Below are 20,934 nucleotides of genomic sequence, written 5' to 3' on the forward strand. Positions count from 1 at the left end.
TTAAATCCCCTTGGACTCCCCTGCCTAACACAAAACCACGGGGAATAATGGCTCAAAGGAAGTAATTTTCTGGAGGTCACACCAGAGTACAAAGAGCAGCAGCACCTGCCCAGGGGATTGACATTTGACAACGTTTCCTGAAAAATGAATGAATGACCCCAGGTTCCCAGCAAACCCCCTTCAGTCAGGAGTAAGACACCCTTCCCTCTCCTGCCCTCAGAGCGACAGGAACAGCAAACAAGCACTTGCTTGGTAAAATGATCCCCTGAGCCCAGCCCCTCTGCTGAGAACCCCTCACTCTATGCATGGGCACTGGAGCCTGAAGTCCTCCAAGCCATGAGGAGAAGGCAGTGCAGCTGAGTTCAGCCTCCCTTCCCCCAGCCCGGGCTGTGAGCAGACTTCCCCTCCTCCAGCCCCACCACCTGTCTCAGACCAAAAACGGATCACACAGAGGCATTTCCTGCACTCTGCTTACTGACCTAGGAGGTTAATCCCGCTGCTCTGTGGCCAGGCCACAAGCTGAAGACACCCTCCCTGTGAGTGAGCCGCAGAATCCTAGAATTTCAGGGCCCTAAGGGGTCTGAGATGCCAGGAAGTTCCAGGCTCCGAAATGTCCAGGGATTATCCCAAGGTCTCACAGCAGAAATGGGAAGGCCTACCTAGATCCATCCTGTGATCTGCCAGCCTAACGCTGTTCTCCACACCGGAGAAGAACCCTCCCTGATCCTGAATGTTGTCTTGGCTGTAGACTGGCCAGGCTGAGCCTGGACACAGAGGAAAGAGCAGAGCCATCCATCAGGAATGGCTACCTCCAGCAAAGGATGGCGGTCTTTTGTATCCACCAGCCTCCACTACCATACCACTCTTCCCAGGAAGCATCCCTACCCAGCGCCCTACTCCAGAAGCTGCTGGAATCACTCTCCACTCGCAATCCTGAAACAACTGTAGAGCCAGGGAGAAGAGCTACACTTGCAGCAGGAGGAGAAAGAGTCCAAGAGTAAGAAAGAGCAGGGCGATCTGCCTCCGCTGCCCTTCCAAGTCTCCGTTACTCAGAGTATCTGTCCTTTGCTTACTGGGAAAGTACACTCCAAATGCCCACCATGCCACATGTGGAAAGGTGAGCTCTCTCCTGCCTCAATTGCTGACTTCAGCAAAACTCCGCCATCCTTTCTGCTTCAGAGACTCTGGATCCAAAAACAGACATAAGCTTGCCTCGCAACGAGAACCAAAGGCAACGATCCCCACCGTGGTACACAAGGGCAGAGAAAGCTCCACTCAGTACAAAGCACAGCCATCATTTCCTTCCTCCCTATTCTTTCACTAGGGGCTTTGCATGAAATGAACACTGCAGCCCTAATCTCGGCATCCTTCATCCAAGGACACTACAATTGGTCATCTTAGTGCCTTTCCAGCTGGCCCCCATCCTGGCTCACCACCACACTGCAGGCCAGAACCTGTGGCAGAGGGCTGACCAGGGCTGTATCTGCCTCCCCAGCAGGAGCAAGAAACACATCAGGGCATCAATGAGAGCAGTGAGCCTCTCATATCCCCAAGGCAACAGCTCACACCAGAGGTTTTCTGCATTCTCCAGGGCAGAACACGGGATTACCACCATGTGTTATCAGCTCCAATTCTTCCTGCCAAGAACAAAGTGTAATACCTTCTGAACACGGTCGGGTGGATGCTAGCTACACAGAGATATGCGAATCCTACACGATGGATTGAGAACACAGTGCACTGACATCCATCTCTTGTGGGCACTTCCTACTCCAGGATGTGAAGCCCAGGAAAGTCCTCTGGGCAGCACAGGATTGTGGTTAGCCCAATGTCCCAATGGTGCCACAAGGAGCGAGTTTCACAACATCCACAACAGGTGGGTGCAACAGAGTAGGCAGGGAAGAAATGGGGTAAAAGACAGGAATATAACACAGACCCTGTCCCATGCATGGTGTCTCAGTTCTAAGAAAGACATATGCTCAAACATTCTATTGAAACAAGGCAGTGGTAAGACAGGCAGGAACAAGAAAGAGTAAATGAAACAACAACAACAACAACAGGTGTGGGTGTGGGCCCATAGACAACCCTCAGGAGTGAGAGAAACAGCCTGAGCTCAGGAGACAAGGCAGTCATTCACGCATCACCAACCGATAGCACCAGGCAGCCTCCAAGCCATGAGGATTCTGCAGTGGGCAGCCAGTGGGCAGCAGGAAGGAGCATAGGAATGCCTGGCCTTGATGGGCCAGGTACCATGGAAAGGAGTGTGAAGAAGTTTGCAAAAAATACATGGGCCACTGGACTACTGGAACTGTCCATGGATACCTGAAGAGAGACCCTCCCCTTCCCACAGGCAACGTTATGGGGAAGGCCGGAGCCCTTCGCTGTCCACTGCCCTATACTGCTACCTTGGCCAACAGGCAACTTCATCCCCCAGCATCAGCTGGGTGGAGAGGCTGAGCTTCCAGCCTCAGCGGAAGAGGTCTTGGGAGAGAAGGGCAGCGTGTAGCCTAGAGCCTGGAGTAACCATAACTTGACTCACTAACTTCCCTTAAATCCACCCAAGGGACCTATCAGCTCCTCTAAGAAAGTGCTGAGGGGAAGGAAATGGCCCTTCTCTGGCCCAAAAGCAGGGCTGGATTTAAGGAGCCAGAGAGCTGAAAATTCCTTTTCTTTTCTCCTGAACATTCATTACCTCTGGTCTGGGCTGTCACCACTACCTCCGAAGCGCCACTGGGCACCTACAAGGGACCAACCACTGGACTCTAGGGCTCTCAAACCTATTGCCAAGGTAAGAAGAGGAATGGAAACCTCCCTGCTGCTGGTTCCAGCAGGTCTCTTGAGACAGAACATCCCTGCTGTGATAGAAGCTCCTCATTCTGACCTTCACTGTCCCCTGAATCAATTATTCATCATCCAGCTGCACACAGCACCACTCTGGGAGTTGTGGAGATCAAGTTAAACAAACATAGAATTACAAAAATCTCATCCCAGAAGCGTGCCATGCAGGGTCTGGGGAGCTTACAGAGGCTGCTGTGTGTCATACCCACTTCTCCTTAGATGAGAGGTTTAAAGGACTCCAGAAAAGAGGGGTCATCAAGAAAGTGAAACCCACAGACCAGTGAGAACATACTTGCAAAGGACATACTTATTTAGGAGTCCAAAATCAAAATATATAAAGAGTTTTTGCAACCAAATAAGATGAGCAGCCAAGTTTGAAAGGGCTTCCAATGAGCAAGGGGTGGATTACTCTATGGATAAATGTTCAGCGTCACTCATAATGGAGACACAAACTGAAACACACCAAGGAGCTGAGAGTGTATCCCAGGTAGAGCGATTATCTATAATGAGGTATCATTTCAGCCCTACTAGGGTAGCTCCCAAAGCCAGACAGTAACCAGTATGGGGACATGTAATCGAGTGTTCCATACACCACTGGCAGAAATGGAAGACACCACCCACTTTAGAAAACAGTTTGAAAAAAAAAAAAGAAAAAGAAAAGCCGGGCGGTGGTGGCGCACGCCTTTAATCCCAGCACTTGGGAGGCAGAGGCAGGCGGATTTCTGAGTTCGAGGCCAACCTGGTCTACACAGTGAGTTCCAGGACAGCCAGGGCTACACAGAGAAACCCTGTCTCGAAAAAACAAAAACCGAAACCAAAAACAAACAAACAAACAAACAAACAAAAAGAAAGCAATTTGAGGTTCTTCAAAAAGCTAACATAGTTAGCAGACAATTCTACTCCCAGGTATAGGCCCAAGAGAAGAGATAACATGCCTACCACACAAAACCATGTACATAAATGTTCAATGAGCCTTATTCATAACAGAAAAACAACTGAAATAATACAAAAGGGTCCAGAAAGTGATAAACAGGTCAATAAAACTGGGCATGCCCATAGAATGAAGACTTGCTGAGCAGTGAAAAGGAATGGAGATCTGGTACACGCTAAACACAACCGTCCTCAACAACAGGATGCTACGGGAAAGCAGCTGGTGAGAAAAGACCAGAATAGGCAATTCCACAGAGACAGAATGTAGATTTAACGTTGTCCGGGGATGGGAATGGGGTAAGGACTGGGGGACTAATTGCGAGCAGGCACAAGTTTTCTTTGGGGAAGTGACAGAAACGAGGTGACATCTATACAGCAAAACACCGCAAGCCACAGATGTGGATATTAGACAGGCACATCACCCTGTCAGGGCTGCAGCACCAAAGCGCCAGACAGGGCTTCAACAGCTGGAATGTTTCTCTCCATGCTTCTTGACACAGACCTGTACCACCTGCCTACCCTCTCTCTTAGACAGCACACAGTCACCTTGTCCCTTGTCCCTTTGCCTTTCAGTGGTCCTTCTTGTGACTTTATACTCTTCTTGCAAGGGCTGCCAGTCACAGTGAAGCCCAAACTCATGACCTCACTTACCCTGAATAACTATGTCTTTGAAGACTGTAAATGCAACCACATTCAGTAGGACCTAGGCCCTTCAACCTATGAATCTGGAGGACATTCCTTGGTCAGCAAAGTACCAAGAAAATATGTGATATACAATTATGTCTTCATAATATCCTACCCAGAAATCCTAGAGGCAGCTGAGTCGCACCCTTTGTTACACAGGTGGGGAGCTGAGAGTCTGATGGCTACTTGCCCAGCACCACAGCTGGTCAGGGCAGAGGGAAAGCAGAGGCTTCACTACACCCTCACACTGCCCTTGCCTATGGGGCTCAGAGACAGAACAAACAAGGCTGGGAAAGTAACAAAACGTGCAACTTAAAGAGAGAAATACCGAAGAACTTAGATCATGTGTAATTAAAGTGCAAATGTGCTCCACGGCTGGGAGGGGGGCACAGACAGCAGGGCTCTGAGGAGGCCCTGGAAGAGACCCTCAGAGTGACAGAAGAGGGTCCGTGAGCAAATTCAACATTAATTCTGAGTCTGTTGTGTGCCAGGCAAGGCAGGAGCACGTTCCCAGGCAAGATGCAGTTTTTGGAAGAGTTGGCACTTCAACTAATCCCTGAAGAATGGCCCTAATCCCACCAGGATGAAGGCTTTCCAAGCTAATGGGCCATGTGACCAAAGGCACAAAGGCAGGTAATTTCCAGACCCATGCAGGAAACAGAGAGTTGGCCGCTACATGGAAACATATGTCTATGAGGCAAAGGCAGGCCAAGGTCAAATTCTGAAGAGCCTTGTGCTACAGTGAGAAGCCTGAAGACAAGCAACAGGGACCCTCTGAAGGTTCCAGGGTGGGAGTATGACATGACCCCAGGGATGCTTGGGGAAGGAGACTCCGACCACAGCAGCGGACAATGGGGTGGTCACCTCGGTGTTTCTCTTCTGAGGGAAGCATCGGACAGGGAAAGTGTTCACAGACTGCACTGAGGGAGGGCTCCGATGGGTGGCAGGGATGCAGGAAACTCTGTTTCTAGGGGTGCGCTCCGATTTATCTTAATTAGGCTGAGCTGAGGAAAGCAAGAGGAGGGAATTCTGTGCAGTCACTGAAAAGCCGCCAACTCCTGGAGCCCGTGTTGTGATCTGGTGCTGACAGCCCTTAATCTCTTCCATTTCTTTTCTTATTTTTAATTTTTTTTTTTTTTTTTTTTTTTTTTTTTTGTGAGATAGAGGAGGGGAAGTGGGGGAGGTGAGAGAGACACAATAGAATGGCTCACAGAACAAAAGCTCTGGTTCCTTTTGGTGCCTCATTTTTATCAGGGGATGCAGCTCTCTCTGTACCCTATAATCACAGTGCAGGCAGGGATGCAGCCAGTGACTTACCATTCAGGCATGGACGCGTCCTGGACAGCAGGTCCTCCTGCCAATGTCCGCCAGCTCAGATCTGATCCACAGGATGGGAAAAGGAAGCCTGAGAGTGGAGGGGTTTGGGCCAAGGTCCAGCTGGTCCTCTTGTGATCTCAGGACACGGGACACCTACAGTTCTTGGTTGGCCCTGACAGCAGCAGCTGCCATTCAGAGCCTACTATGTGTCTGAGGACCATGCTAGTTTTTAAACCTCATAGAATGCCCTAGGAAGTATTGGTCTTGCCACTTTACAGATAGAATAACTGGGGTTCAGAGGTTAAAGAGATCATTCAAGGACAAGAATCCAAGACTGAACTGGATCTCTTTAGCTTCAAAACCTAAGTCCTTAACCTATGCCACACTGACCTGATAAGAGGAAGCACACACCCCACCCACATACCAGCTTGCCAATAGGCTCCCTGGGAGAGAAACACATACAAGGGAACCAGTCTTGCAGACATACAAGTCCTGCAGGTATTTAAGGCCCTTGGGTTGGGTTGGCCAGCTCTCAGTTCAACAGGCCCTGGGCCAGGCTCCTCTTCTCCTGTCCCACTTTCTCACTCACCCACTATCACTCCCCCCACGCCATCACTGGATCCCTGGACTCTAGTGACTCCTGGAGGTCATGTTCAAGTCTCACCTTGATTGTGTCCCACCAAGGTGATACAGCCAGTGGTCCCCCTGCTGTACTTGGCTCTATCTCAGAGGGATGCTGCACTGGGCTGTACCCTGGAGCTGCTCTGCTTTCCAACCCTCAGTCTACCATCCCTTTCTCTCCAGAAGCCCTCAAATGACCAAGGCACACCAGAGTCATGTCTTAGGCACAGAGACAGCAGGGGAATGCGACCTGTTGTTAATGGAGGGAAACAGGACTTGACACTGTCAGTGATCTGAAACCTCCCAGCTGGGAAAAGCTTTGTTTTTTTAATAAATAATAAATAACACAGAGTGTTTACTTCCTTCTCAAGCAATATTTCTTAAGTATCTCTAGGCTCGTATGTCACAGCTGTCATCTGGGGAAGCCGAGGAGTAATATGCAGTGCCTTCAAGTCCCTTCTGCTTCCTGAGGACCTCAAAGCACCTCAGACAGGCACCCCTTTATCTTTCTTGCAGATCTCAGAGGGGTGCTTGGAGGAAGAGCTGGCAATTGCCTCTGAGTGCCTGCAGTAAATACTCACTAACTGCCCAACGGGGACAATTCCCTCATAGCGAGATGAAGAACAGAACAGAGGGAAACTACAGGACACTTGCCCCAGCTGGTCTTCCCAGAGCCAACTCCTGGTCCCGCATGGCTGCTCAAACAATGTCTAGCTTTATTCAATGGGACTAGAAAAGAGCAGTGTGGTATCACACAGTCAGACAGACAGACAGACAAGCACAGACATGTTCATCTCCTTATCACCACTGAACAGGCACAGAGGGAACAACTACACAGGAGCAGTGACTCCTGATGGTCCACAGAGCATCTCCAGAGCTCCTGCACTGTCCCACTGTGGCTTCCTCCTCACACTTGTGCAACTGACCAGGACCTCAATGCTATGAGGATGTCTCAGCCCTCCGCCTCCACGGCTTTCTATTAATTTTATTGCTTTATGCTCACCCTAACAACCTACCAAAAAGACCAACCAAGGGTCACAGACTGACACTCCTAGACAAATCCGGCATAGACAAGTTGGTTCCTTATACATCACGGCTCTTACATTGTTTAGCATCAGACTAAGAGATTTTTACCTGAAAATCAGGAGTTCAAACTTCCCTTTGAAAACAGAAGATAGCTGGGAACGTGGTGGTGCACATCTTTAAGTCAAACACTTAGGAGGCAGAGGCAGGTGAGTTTCTGTGAGTTCAAAGCCAGCCTGGTCTACAGAGTGAGTTCCAAGACAGCCAGGGCTACACAGAGAAACCCTGCCCCCCTGCCAGGAAGGAAGGAAGGAAGGAAGGAAGGAAGGAAGGAAGGAAGGAAGGAAGGAAGGAAAGGGAAGGGAAGGGAAGGGAAGGGAAGGGAAGGGAAGGGAGGAAGGAAGGAAGGAAGGAAGGAAGGAAGGAAGGAAGGAGAAAGGAAGGGAAGGAAAGGAAAGAAAGGAAAGAAAAAGAAAAGAAAGAGGGAGGAAGAAAGGAAGGAAGGAAGGAAAGAGAGAGACAGAGAAAGAAAAGAAGGAAGGAGAGAGACAGAGACAAAGAATATCAGAAGATCCTGGAAACAAAAGAAACATAAGGTTCCTCAACAGAGCGAGACCCTTGACCTTTGGGGAATTCCAACTATGTTTGCCGACCATGTCATGTCAGCAGAGGTCTGGGGAAGGCTCTAGAAAGGGAACTTCAGTGTTCATGTCTGACCATTGGTACCCCAACCCCTGAGGCCAAGGACAAGGAGAATCACTGAAGGTCCACAGTGGCGGCAACTCCTGCTACAGACCTGGAGCCCAGATGCTGGCAGGAACTGAGCTCTGCCTGAAAGTATTTATTTTAAACAGAAGAATCATGTTCCCCATTTGGACTTTAAGCACTAGGTCCTCTTTTGCATAGCCAAATATTTGCAATTGTGTTCTACAGGTTTGGGCATTCTGCTACACAGCAAGAAGAGCAAGACACAGAGAGGGAGAAAAAGAAATTAAGTTCTGGCAACGCCGGGCTCCATAAACAATCAGCTGAGCCTGAAGAGCAGCGCTCAGATCGAGCATGCGCAGCATCTTCAGTTTGTCACAGGCCCCACCACGGCACCGTGGATCCCTTATCTGCATTCTCAGTCCTGCATCAAGTTCACTGACTATTAATGAATGGGCCGAGCACACAGGCATCAGAGACTTCATGTTCCCTGTGGGTGGAAGCTAGCTCAGTCTCTCCCATAGCCATCAACAGCATCAGACAGGAAAGCACATGGGAAAAAATCTTGAGTTACTCAAGGTAGCTTCCATGGTGTACCTGATCCTAGTACACAGGAGATGCAGGCAGAAGGAGCAGGAGTTCAAGTCCATCCTCAGTTATATAGTAAGTCTGAGACCAGACTGGGCTACAGGAGACATGTCTCAAGCAAACGAATCAAAAAGAATTCCTGAATAAGCCAAGCAGCACACTCTGGATATAGACACCCAGGCAAGGAGACTTCAAAGCCAAAGCTACAACAAAAAACGCAGTTGCCAGCCTCTAAAATGGGGTCTCAGCCACCAGACCGACTTCCCAAGGGCAGTCCGTGAGGACAGACACTGATCAGACTGTGAACTGAGCTAAATCTGGGGCTGCTCTCAGGCACCTGACTTCCGGCTGGTATTTAACAACCCATAGTAAGCTCTTCCGTTGCTCTAGGAAAGAATGAAGGAATGCCAGGCCTCCTAATTTGTCCTGGACAAACAGCACAAAGGAGAGTGTAGACAGATAGCTAAAGAGACATGTGCACACATGCACACACACACACGCACACTCACACATGTAATGTCACAGCAACATATACTAATGGATCTTCCACAAGCTACTAGAAAAACACTTGGTGATTCTATGCAGCCATTTAAAAGTCTGACTGTGATGATTATGGAGCCTGTGGTAGAATATTAAATAAAGAAAACAATGCAAAAATCCTGTGTACACTGTGACTACAGCAGCACGCTCGTAAGCAAACGTGGGTGAAGGCACCATGGACTATCAGAAGGTTGGTTTGTCATGACAGTCGCTTGTGAGGCCTTTTCTGTCTCTTTGATTTGCATTCTTATTACAAAGCATGATTTAGACAATAATAATTTTCTTTAAAAATGCCCAGCTGCTTTCTGACCCTGAAATAAACTAGCACGATCCAAAAACAGACTGTGGTAAGAAAGAGGTGGAACATCTTTACAGGATCGGGAGCAAAGATAAGAGTGTCATCAATCAGTCTGCAGACTTGAGAGCTTCAAAGAAAGCCTGCCCCATACCACTCCCACCATGTTCCATCAGAGGAGGCATGGCATTCCACACTGAGCACAGGGTTCCTGACACCCTGGGGTCCCCACCCACCACATGCACAAGACCCTCTATGTCTTTGTGATTTGCACAGTGGATTCCAAGTGTGCCTTCTGATGCCATGTAAGGAAAGAAAGGGACTCTGATTCTGGCCTCCAGGCTAGAGACAGCCCAGAACAGCAGAGATCTCATGCCCGTGGACCCACAGTGACGTCATAATCCGTCTCCTTCCCTGTGAGTCCCCATGACTGTCCTTCATTTATCCATTTTCAAGATATACTTTGTCTCCTCTGCTGCTGGGGCCTCTGAACACAGATGGAGGCAGAAGGGCAGGAGGACCACAAAGCCCAGCCCATCATGGCCTCAAGCCAATCCTTCGGCAAAGGCTTGATGGGTAATCGAGAGAGGAGTTGGGTGCTGGGGGCAGGCAGATAACCAGAAGAACTGAATCCACAATGGTTTCTTGGGTGGCTGAGCACGGAGGGGCTGTGAAGTGGCAAGTGCCTTCCTGTGACAAAGAGTAGTTGCCTTGGAAAACGGAAAGAAACGAAACGTCCTTGCCTCCAGTTTCCAATGAGATCAGACTCCCCAGGGAGAGATTTCCCACTATGAAGTCCCTGGGGAGGAGTGTAGGAGGAGAAAAACCTACTTGAAAGGGGAGAGCATCTGAGCCAAAAGCCCCAGTCGAACACCAACCCAGTGGGGTTTTCCATTTGCAAGCAGATTCACTTACACCTGATGGCTGGTGTTCCTGTTCAATTCCACAGGCTGGCTCAAGGGTTTTGTTTTTGTTTTTAAGGAAGTAAAGAAGGGGGGGGTGATCCAGGAAGAGAGGGGGAGAGAGAGAGAGAGAGAGAGAGAGAGAGAGAGAGAGAGAGAGAGAGAGAGAATGAGTGATGTCATTCTTTGCCATCCCAGTTGGTTCCATATCTGGGTGTGGAGAACAAATCCTAGGAATGGGCACCTGGGTGGCAACCTCCAAGGGTGGGAAGAGGGCAACAGCAGAGCTGGTCAGGTCATTAAACTATTGACAGACATGTGCAGCCCTGTGGGCCACCCAGCTGGTTGCATCTGCCATTAAGAGGAGGTAGGAGGGAAGGGTTTGAAGGGGCCAAGAGGGACCAAATGTGAAGGCGGGGTGGAAGCCACAGCCCCTCCTGTACACAGGCAATCCCAACCCAGGGTTATTCTCAGGCACTTTTCCTGTGAGAAAAGAATGGTAGGAATGCAGTGCGGCCAAGACCCAAATCCACTCTGCTGTGGGCTTGGTGCCCACTCCGATGACGTACACGGGGCTGGCCCCTACAGCTAGAGTCAGAACATTCACTTAAGGAATTCAGATTGGCAGCCAGGGATGCATGGCATAGGTAACCCGGTGTGAAAGCTCCCTCAAAGCTGAGTACACGCAGTGGGCATGCACCCATGAGCACGTGTGAGCACGTGCACAATAGGCTCACACACGAAACTATGCATGCGAACACTCACATGTTCCGCGGGCGTGTGACAGTGAACTACAGACTACATGGAAAGGTGGCCAGAAACACTCCTGGATTTTTATGGCTCTCCAGGGACCTAGCTCCAGGAAGTGCTAGCAACTGCAATCCAATCATGTCCCTGGCTTGAGAAGCCGGCTGGAGACTGGGGACTGTGCAGGAGGAGGAAGAACTTCATGGGGAAAAAATGTTGACAGAGTTTAATGTCAAGCGGAGGACGAAGGCTTGGGTGAAGGCAGCTTCCTGAGAAAGCGGGCGTGCTAAGCGCACCAGCAATGTGTCTGGAAGCCGAGCAGGGAACATTGAGCTAAAAGGCACAGGAGAGGGCTGGGTCCCCAAAGGCCGGAGCAAACCTGAGGGAGTGAAGGGGTAGTACCCACCCCCTCTCTCCTGCAGTGCCTAGAACTTGGCACACTGGAGTCTACCCTTATGTGAGAATTAACAAACTAGGCAACCCCAGCTAGAAGAGCTCAGCAAGTCTGAGAACTACAAATACATACTGTCCTCATCAAAAAAGACCCAGTAACATAAGGAGGGGCGAAAAGCTAACGCTCCCTGAGCAGCTGGCATGCATCGGCCATTTAGAATCTTCATACTATTGGTAAGACCTGGAACCCAAGAAATCACATAGCAGAAACCAAGATAGACAAACACCAGGCCCTATCGGCTGCCCCCATCTTCTACCGACAGTTCTGGGACCACTTATCCCAAAGTGAACACTTCTGGGCTCCCCTTAAAGAACAAAACAGCAAACAAACACATCAAACTCCCTGGGAGCTTTTGCTAAGTTTCCATCTCTCTGGACATCCCTGGTCCCTCGTGGAAGAACCAAGTGAACGCAGTAACCCAGTGAGCATCCCCGGCTGCCCACCTTTCACACTGCATTTTAACTATGGGTTCTCCTGTCTGTCTCGCAAGTAGGCTCCATGCTCCACTCACGCACACTGCCTGCGCCCGAGTTGTGTCTAGAACACCACTGAGAGTCACAAAGTGCAGAGTGCATGAACAGCAGCTCACATGACAATTGGTTCTCAGAAGGAAGCATGTTTTAGTGGGCGCTCATGAGAAGCTACTTCCCAGGAGGATCCTCCTGAAAGGTGGGACAGCTGGCCCAGCCCAACCCTATCTCCACATGGAAATCAGCAGCAGTTTTTCAAGATGCAGGTTGCAGACTCAGAGGATCTGGGACAGAGGCCCGGGAATCTGAATTATTGACAAGCCTCCCAGATGTCTCTAACTCAGAGCCAGGCCTGGAATCACTGCTGTCTATTCCTTGACTAACAGTCGTGTTCTGACCAGCATTTGGGCTAGGTGAAACTAAGAAAGGGAAACAAAATAAATGTTTCTCTCCTACAGCCTTTCTTCCAGAGGCCTTGGGTCAACCTCTTACCCCAAGCTGCTACCTGCTGGAGTGGAGCCGATGGCCACATTTCCCCCACACTGTGGGTAGACACACTGAGGTCTGGCCAGGAAAGACTTCTTTCTCTATTTCTCTTTTCATCTTGCTCTTGAGTTCAGAGAGAGAACACACGGTCCTTAGAGTCTTCAAGGACTAGCTTTTAGGAAACAGAACAGGATGCACAGATGATACTGATGCCGACAGGCATCTCTCTGACCCCGTGCAGGCTGGGACAAAATGTCCCTGTCCTGCAGGCCACACACCTAAGTCTGACCATCACACACAGTCTCACCAACTCAGGTCCCAAGGCCAGGAGGAACAAAGGCCCTAGCCCTTTCCTCGCCAACTGTTCACTCATACACTCATGGCAATCTCAGCAAGAGTGAGCGTGCCAAGGCCCGAAGAGTCAGAAGATGAAGGGAGAAGCTGCGTGTTCCCATTTTCTTTCAAAAAAGAGAGCTGACCTCCCCAAAAAACAAATTCCATGAGGCTAAAAGCTGAGCAACCCGCACCCCATGATTTACCCAAGAGCCAGGGTGAGAAAACCCTTGAAGCCTCCTCCCTCTGGAGACACTTCCCCTAGAAGCAGGAGCCAGTTACCTCAGCCAGACACATGCAAGAGGCCCCTCTTCTCCCTGTCCTCCTCCTCCCCACCCAGCCTTGGCTGAGATTGATGGAGCCAGGACAGCTGCAGCGGTGGAGGAGGGGCTGGGGTGCACAACAGCTGGACTGAGGGAGGGCCCTTTCCCTGGCTGGGCAGAGTCCCAGCCGGCACTGGAGAGGAAGAAGACAAGGGTCTCATCTGCACACTTCTCCTTAAGGATGGAATGTGAGCACTCGACTCCATGTTGACCCTGCTCCCCAATCCCTGCTGGTCCTTCACAGCCAGGCAGGTGTCTGTGGATTCCACAGAGAACGAGGCCACTCCGGAGTAAGGCTACATGTCTAAGACCCTGGAGCAGCATCCCTATGAGAGATCCTGCACCCCATTCCAGCTCTCCCACTCACCAGCTAAGCCCAGGCCACAAGGACAAAACCAAGGCCCTTGCATTCAGGCAAGAAGGTAGATGGCTACGTGAGTGGATGGTGGCATGGGGTTAGCTGGAATGGCTCTGTCACAAATCAAACTTGGGAATCTTTACAGACTTAGAACCAAATATCAGTTCCTCTCTGGCTTCAATTTCCAGTCCTCCTGTGTGCCAAGAAAGGCTCTTGAAATCAGAAGGACAGGATGCTAGTGCCTACTATATGGTGGGCCTCAGTCTTCACAGTTGTGGGTCTAATCCTTTATCGTCTCATATAGGTACACTGTAGTGATGACTACACATCTCTGAAGGCACCTCACACCACAGGTGGGCCAATGCGGGGTGACATGGCCATCTAGAACAGCATCCGCTGGAGCAGGTGGCCAGTTACATTTATACTTTACTAGTCAAAAGTAGATGAAAAATTTTTTAAAAAATCAGCTCCTCGGGCACATTAGATGTACTGCAAATGCTCTCAACACACAGTCAGAGACAGACCACACCCCAGACAGATAGAACAGAGGAACGCTCCTATGGGTGTGGCAAAGCCACAAGAACAGAGGTGGCAAAAAAAAAAAAAAAGAAAAAAGAAAAAAAAGAAAGAAAGAAAGAAAGAAAGAAAGAAAGAAAAAAGAAAAAAGGTAGCTCACACAAAGAAGGGGACCATGGTAATCCTGAAGGGGTGAGCAGTCTCCAGGGTTCAGAATCCTGCAGGCTCACCGACCACCCTCTTTACTGAGGGTCTCTCTGGCTCCCACACCCAGCAGGACACAGCAGGCAGCTGTCACAGCACACTTCATTTTTGGGATGCATGAGATGCCTGGCATTCTCTGCAGCCCCTGATAGACTCCTGGCCTTTCCTAGCCCAAGGTCTGCATCTTTTCCAGGGTACCACCTCCTGCTGCCCAGCGACGCTCCATGCCCTGCCTGGCTTCAGGCTGCAGCAGGAACCACACAGTTCCTGGCCTTCCCTACCTCCAGCCCAGATCCACAACCACCAGGCCACAAACCCAAGCAGAAGGGAAAGAAAGCGAGCGCCTGCTGTATTCCAGGTATCACTAAGGCCCCCTCATTTACATTTCACCATTTGATATCCCCAAAATGGGACAAGTGTGGTTAAACCTCTTGTCCAGACACAGAAACTAAGGCTGGAAGAAGGAGGCTGGCTTGTGGAAGATAGTACCAGGATACAAATTAAGAAACGTCTAACCTCAAAGCCAAAAGGGTGTCACACCTTCGGAAGCTATGCAGCCTCTGGTAAAGCAGGCAGGCATTCATTCATCCCCCTGTGGCCCCACAATAAAGAAGCTCTGGGGGGCAAGCATGGTTCGCCTTTCTGGCCAGCAGCAGCCAAGAATCCCAGCCTTGAGGAGGTACTGAAAGGCCACAGAAACAAGGCCATGAAAGACAAGAGGAAGGATGGAAGAGAGTAGAAGGAAGCACAGACCAAGGCAGCGAAGTAGGACGCAGAGGTACCTGAACTTCTGAGTCTGGTTATTATTAATTACATGTGTGGCAGTTTGTCTAAGCCACGTCTTGCTCACAGCTGTGCGCCTAACACAGTAGGCACTTAATAAGCGCCTGTAAGAAGATGGAGGCTGGTGGACAGACGACAAATGGAAAGACAACGCCAAAGACAAGAGACAGGGAAAGCCTCTCTGCCTTTTCAGAGACCCCATCTCCAAGAATCCTCCCTGACCTCTGCACCCTGAGGCCGTCCTTCTCCAATGGGCTCCTTGGCCTACTCCTTGACTATCAGCTACAACCCTATAGGTCATAATCTAGGCTATGATGAGGTCGGGAGACACTGAAAAGTCTTCTCATCCAAATTCTATCTTTACACAGGACAAGATTGAGATCCAAGAGGGGACCTGGCTTGCCAGAGGGCACATGGCTTCAGAGTAAAGTTTCTTGTACTTGTCCCTGTAGGTCTTAAGTGCCCAAAGGTTCATTGCTGGACTGGGCTGGAGCCGGCAGCCATCTGTCTGCAAGGCCTGCCAACAGGCCTTCCCTCCCATGTACCCTTGGTAATGAAGCCCACCACAGGTGATCTCAGAATACTGCACCAGGGGGAGGTCCTGCTGGCCATGGCTCAGCCTTTAATTTCCGATTCCCCAGCCTGACACCCCTAATAGTCTGGCCCCTTTCTGCTCTGGCCCCAGTTGGCCATACATCACCTTAGCTGATGCCAGCCATGCCTTCCCCCAGCCATCTGGACAGAGGAATGAGCAAAGAGCAGGACAGGATGATCTTGGCAGGGGCCTGCTGGGAAGCCACAGACGCCTGGTCCCTACCCTGCCTGCCCTTGCCGTGAATGTGCTACTGGGATGCAGGATGGCAAGATAGCAGGGTTGTTTTGCTTTGTTTTGTTTTGTTTTGTTTTGTTTTTAAAGTCTCAATTTCTCCTTATATAGCATAGAATCTTCTACCCCAAAGACAACAAGACAGGCTGATGTGGGCAGCCCTCTGCCCCTTCCCCCTCCCCACTAGTATAAAGACAACACATACCAATCTAAATGGAGCATCTTTGAGGTACACCATGGCCCCTATCCTGCAGAAGTGCTCAATCAAATCTGTGAGTCAAAACAAGCTGACATTAAAAGGCCACTTCCCAAGTAAGAGAAGTGCCAGATGAGCCATGCTGGGTGGGCAAGGGCATCATAGAAGGACGAGTTAGTGAAGCCATGACAGAACAGTCTAGAGCCGTGCTCGGCCTAGAGGTGAGCGTGACCACAGGTCCTGAGCACAGAGTGAACTACACACCACACAGCAAAGGATGCCCCAGGCTGCCTGTGCTCATGAAACGGCTCAGGGAGAGCCTTAGGAATGAAGTGGAAGTGTGAAGCCAGGAGCATCAATCACAACGAAGTGCCCTCGAGCTGCACAAGGCAAGACACAGGCTGCAGGAGACCAGCCTCGTAGTGCTAAGGTTTGGGGATGAGGGAAGGGGTGAGGACCATCAGAAGGCACTGTTCAAAATCAAAGCCCTTTGTATCCTCATCTTGCCCAAATGCAAACGTCACTGAAGGGGTGCCCTGGCCTAGAACCACAACTCATGAAGTCTTGTTCTCAGAGCACTGCCCAGGGCACCCCTGGGTGAGGAACTTCACAGAGGGCTGGGGATCCCGCTATCTAAGTATTCACTTGCTCAGGAATATGGGGCTCCACTCCTGCCATCTTTTGATAGCAAGTGAATATTCCTATCTGCAGAGGATGGACAGCAAACCATCAGATGCTTCACTGCATAAGATCCTTCATCACCCAACACCTGAAACAATAGAACTCACGCCCCAGAGTTCTAGACAGCCAAGATGTCCACAGAGCCAGGCCTCTGTGAGACTGCTGGGAGAGCCTCCTTGTTCTCTCAGATGTGGATGTAGCTGGCAGTCCTTGGCAGACGAAATCACTCCTCTCTGCCTCTGTCATCAAATGGCATTCTCCCTGTGCCTCAGTGTCTAAATGTCTCGCTAAGATGAACACCAGTCATCAGCTAACTCAATATGAGCAACCCTAGAGGATCTCATCTTAGATTGATTACATCAGTAAAGACCCTTATTCCAAACTAGAAGAGCAGATGGGCTCCAAGCAGATATCAGTGTAGGCAGGGACACTATTTAATATACTATATTCATTTGCTGTCAAAAGATGTCAGGTATGGTTGGTTTAAATAACATGTCCCCCATATTCTCAGGCATTTGAATACTTGATTCCCTAGTTGGTGGCCCTGTTTGGTCAGGAATAGACATGGCCTTGCTAGAGGAGATATTAAAATCTTGCACCATGTCAAATTTTCTCTCTTTGCTTGCAGTGTGAGAAGTGAGCTCTCAGCCACTCCTGCCCCCATGCCAGCCTGTTTCCATACTTCTGAACCATAATAGTGGACTCTGATCACTGTGAAACCATAAACCAAATAAACCCTTCCTTCTATGAGCTGCCTCGGTTGTGGTGTTTTATCATACTAGAAACATCAGGTATCCAGACACCCAAGCTCCAGCCCCAGACCTACCTCTGACTGCCTGGCTAGGTCACCTGAGCTGGATCCCCTCAGTCACTCTCCTCTGAGAGAGGACAGCTTGGATTTGATTTCCCAGGTCCTCGCCAGCTGCAACGCTGCCAAATGAAAAGCAATTAAAAATCAACACAAACTCACAATTTCAACAATATAAATAGAAATAGATATAGATACACGCATGGCCTTGTTGGCAGCCATTGTCTCCCCGCTCTGTTCTCTGGGAAGCCCTGGAAGCAGTGAGACCCTGGCATCAATCAGCAAGCTCGGGGCTGCATTCTGCTTTCTAAACATCATTCTCTAACAGGAGCCAGGGCTCTTTAGAGCAGCGACCAAGTCAGAGTTCCAGAACACCAGTCTGCAGCAGAAACAGGCATCCTCACAGCAGTGACTGGTTGCAGGGACAGAGCATGACTCTAGAGTTTTCTGTAATGTCTGAACATAAGCAATGCTTTAAAAGTAAAAAGGTAGGAGCCATGTTGGTTCCCAAGGTCACAGGCGCCAACTGAAAGATGTCTCAATAACTCTAGCAAGAACTACTGGAACAAAATAAGCAACTATTCAGCCAGAATCCACAGAATAAATGTCATATTTATTATGTATCATTTGTCCGTGCTTTTTATTGTGGTATATATTTATGAGTCTGTGATGATGAGAATAACTAAGTGAATAAATAAATAAGTGGGAGAAGACAGTTCCTTCCAGAATTACAATTAATAAACGCAGAACAATGAAGTAAACAGAAAATTACATTTATACAAACATCACTGTAGCGGGCAACACGGCTGACAGATTAGCTAAAATTAGTGGGTGAATGTCCAAAAAACAACTGGGTATTTGTCTAGTGTCAGAAGTATCCACTCCTCCAAACACTTATTAATTTCAGAGAATAAATTATAGCTCTACAGCATGGGCACTGAATGGCATTGCTTCCTCCTTGTGATCAAGGGTGACGTCACCAGTAATAACACACACGGCTTCATGGTCCCCTGACACTGTGCTCCAAGGAGTGTCAGTGTTGTGGGGATGTGCCCAAAATGTATTATTTCGATCTCATCATAAGGAAACACTCAGAGTGACAGCGTCTTACCATGCTGACCAGGCCTTTCAGTCTGCCAGAGTGATGGCGACAAGGAAAACCTGAGGCAGGCTGGGACCGAAAGAGACCCAACAACTCAATGCAATGCACAAGCTTGAGCAAGGAAGGATGTCTGTGCAAAAGAAGTTCAAATCAGGGTGGGGTTAGTTAGCAATATTGCACCGTTAATGTCTTGGCTTTCAAAGTCCTAGAAAGTCAGGCTTCTTAAACAGGGGGCTGGGACTGAATCCCATCTGTAAATGAACATTGGGATGGGGGGGAGGGGGTGCTGAAAAAGTTTCTATCTAAATTCACAATGACCAAAACCTAATTCAAAGTGAAATCTGCAGTGAGCCCAAGTTGACTCTGGTGGAGCTCACTTGTGGTGCATCATGTGACTTCCCTGCAGCCTTGTTTCTGAACATGGGACACAGGATGTGACCCAACACACCACACACCACCAATGAACACAGCCTGCAGCATCTCGGCTGAGAGCGGAGACCCCAGCATGCTACAAACAGCAGTGTTCTCAGTAGATACAACACTGCGTGCTCTTACAGAAACAGAATGGTTTGATTACGGAAAACAAAGGCTTTGCATGTTTTCCTAGAGTCACTCCTCAGCACCTAAGAATCAAAGCAGCGTATCTTTTGGATTTGTGTTGTATTAGGAATGTTAGGTTTTTAAAAATTACTCTTGGAGTTGCTGCCTTGAGTGTCATAAAAAAACATTGTGAATTGGATTTTGGTTTAGAATTTCCAACAGTTTCTCAAATAGGCCTCAGCAGACTTCTGCTGGCTTCGTGCTATGTATCTGTGTGAAGCAGCACCCTCAGCACTGACGATCATTAAATCAAAATATCGATCAACTCTGGAAAACACTGAAGATGCTTTGTGTCTTGCAGCATCAAATATTCCACCAAGATGTAATTCTTTCTGTGAAAACACGCAAGCTCGTCCACCTTATTAGTATGCAAATTTGCTATTGTCTTTAATAAATGATAAAATATGTATATTAAAAATCATCTTTAAACATATTTATCATTCATTGTCGGGAAATGGTTGATTTAGATACCATGTGGCCAGGATCATGTAAAACTTTTCCTGGTAGAAAGCAGTTATAAGTGGGAACGCTTAAAAAGCCTTGATAAGACCGCTAACCACAACCAAAAAGAACAAGATGCACAGTGTGCCACATGTATGCAATACACATGTAGCAGGATGCGTAATGTATGTATAAAGATGCATATTACATGCATCTGCAGACACACTACCAGGCTGCAAGCGCTTGGGAACTTGGGGAGTAAGCATGGTTGTTGAGGATGGGGTGGGGTAAGGAAGTAGGGAGAGAAAAAATGGTCTTTTTGCTGTTTCGGGCATCTTGCTGTGCCCCAGATCCGATTTTCACACAAGGATTACTAGATTACATTTTTCACCACAGGCAGCTGTCCCTGTCAAATAAATAATCATCACCTTACATTTATATATCACCTTTCATCCCTCAGCCCCTTTCCTCCAGCTAGGACCAGCCTGGGAACAGCTTCATGCCCTCTCAGGAAAGGGAGGGGGAAGAAGGCTGGAGTGACTTGCACAGAGGGAAGCAGCCTGAACCCTACTGGGTTCAATGAAAGCAGGGCTGGAGCCCAGCAGAGAGAAGAACCCCCACACCAGGAGGGCAACCTGTGGTGTAGTGTGCTATGGTATGCAAGAATGGTCTGGGCAAGGGAGAGCTCATAAGCAATCAGGGCTGGGTCCCTACAGGCAGGGCTGGGCCCCTGCAGCCAGGGCTACCCCATGCCCAGAAGCCAGGGCTACCCCATGCCCGGGCAGCCAGGGCTGCACAAACCCAGCAACAGCAGGCAGATGATGGCTCTCAGGATCTGGTAAGTGAGCCTGGATGGGCCTCACCTCTGTGCAATTGCCTTAATTCAAAGACATGTATGTCAGAGGGTATCCTGGGAGCTCCCCTACAGGAAAGCCTTGAGCACCAAACCCTGTTATTCACCTGCTAGCCAGGTAGGCAAGGGGAGAAGGTAGCCGTGAGTTCCACTAGTGGCTGTCACAGGTCCCCTTCTGAATGGGGTGACCCACTCTGTATCAGCCTTAGGCAACTGCATACTCAAAGCAGTGGCTTTATCAAGTGAGGCACTGCCCTCACAAAGAGGAAAGGAAGACAGGCCCAGGGCACAGTGGAGGAGCACAGGCTGGATA

At 49.3% G+C, this 20,934-nt stretch overlaps 1 protein-coding gene across 5 annotated transcripts in view; it reads right to left on the reverse strand.

Annotated features, from left to right (window-relative positions):
* Window positions 1-20,934, reverse strand: part of Tspan9 (tetraspanin 9) — a 188,050-nt gene that overhangs the window by 108,858 nt on the left and 58,258 nt on the right. For 3 of the 5 annotated variants that reach the window (XM_034512459.2, XM_034512460.2, XM_076940615.1), the window contains one exon: window positions 17,644-17,747. The exons of the other annotated variants lie outside the window; for them this stretch is intronic. The gene's annotated coding sequence lies outside the window, so the exon portion shown is untranslated. The remainder of the gene's footprint in view (window positions 1-17,643; window positions 17,748-20,934) is intronic. 5 annotated transcript variants of the gene reach the window in all.

The sequence above is a fragment of the Arvicanthis niloticus genome, chromosome 9 (genome assembly GCF_011762505.2).
Source record: "Arvicanthis niloticus isolate mArvNil1 chromosome 9, mArvNil1.pat.X, whole genome shotgun sequence".
NCBI classification, from domain to species: domain Eukaryota; kingdom Metazoa; phylum Chordata; class Mammalia; order Rodentia; family Muridae; genus Arvicanthis; species Arvicanthis niloticus.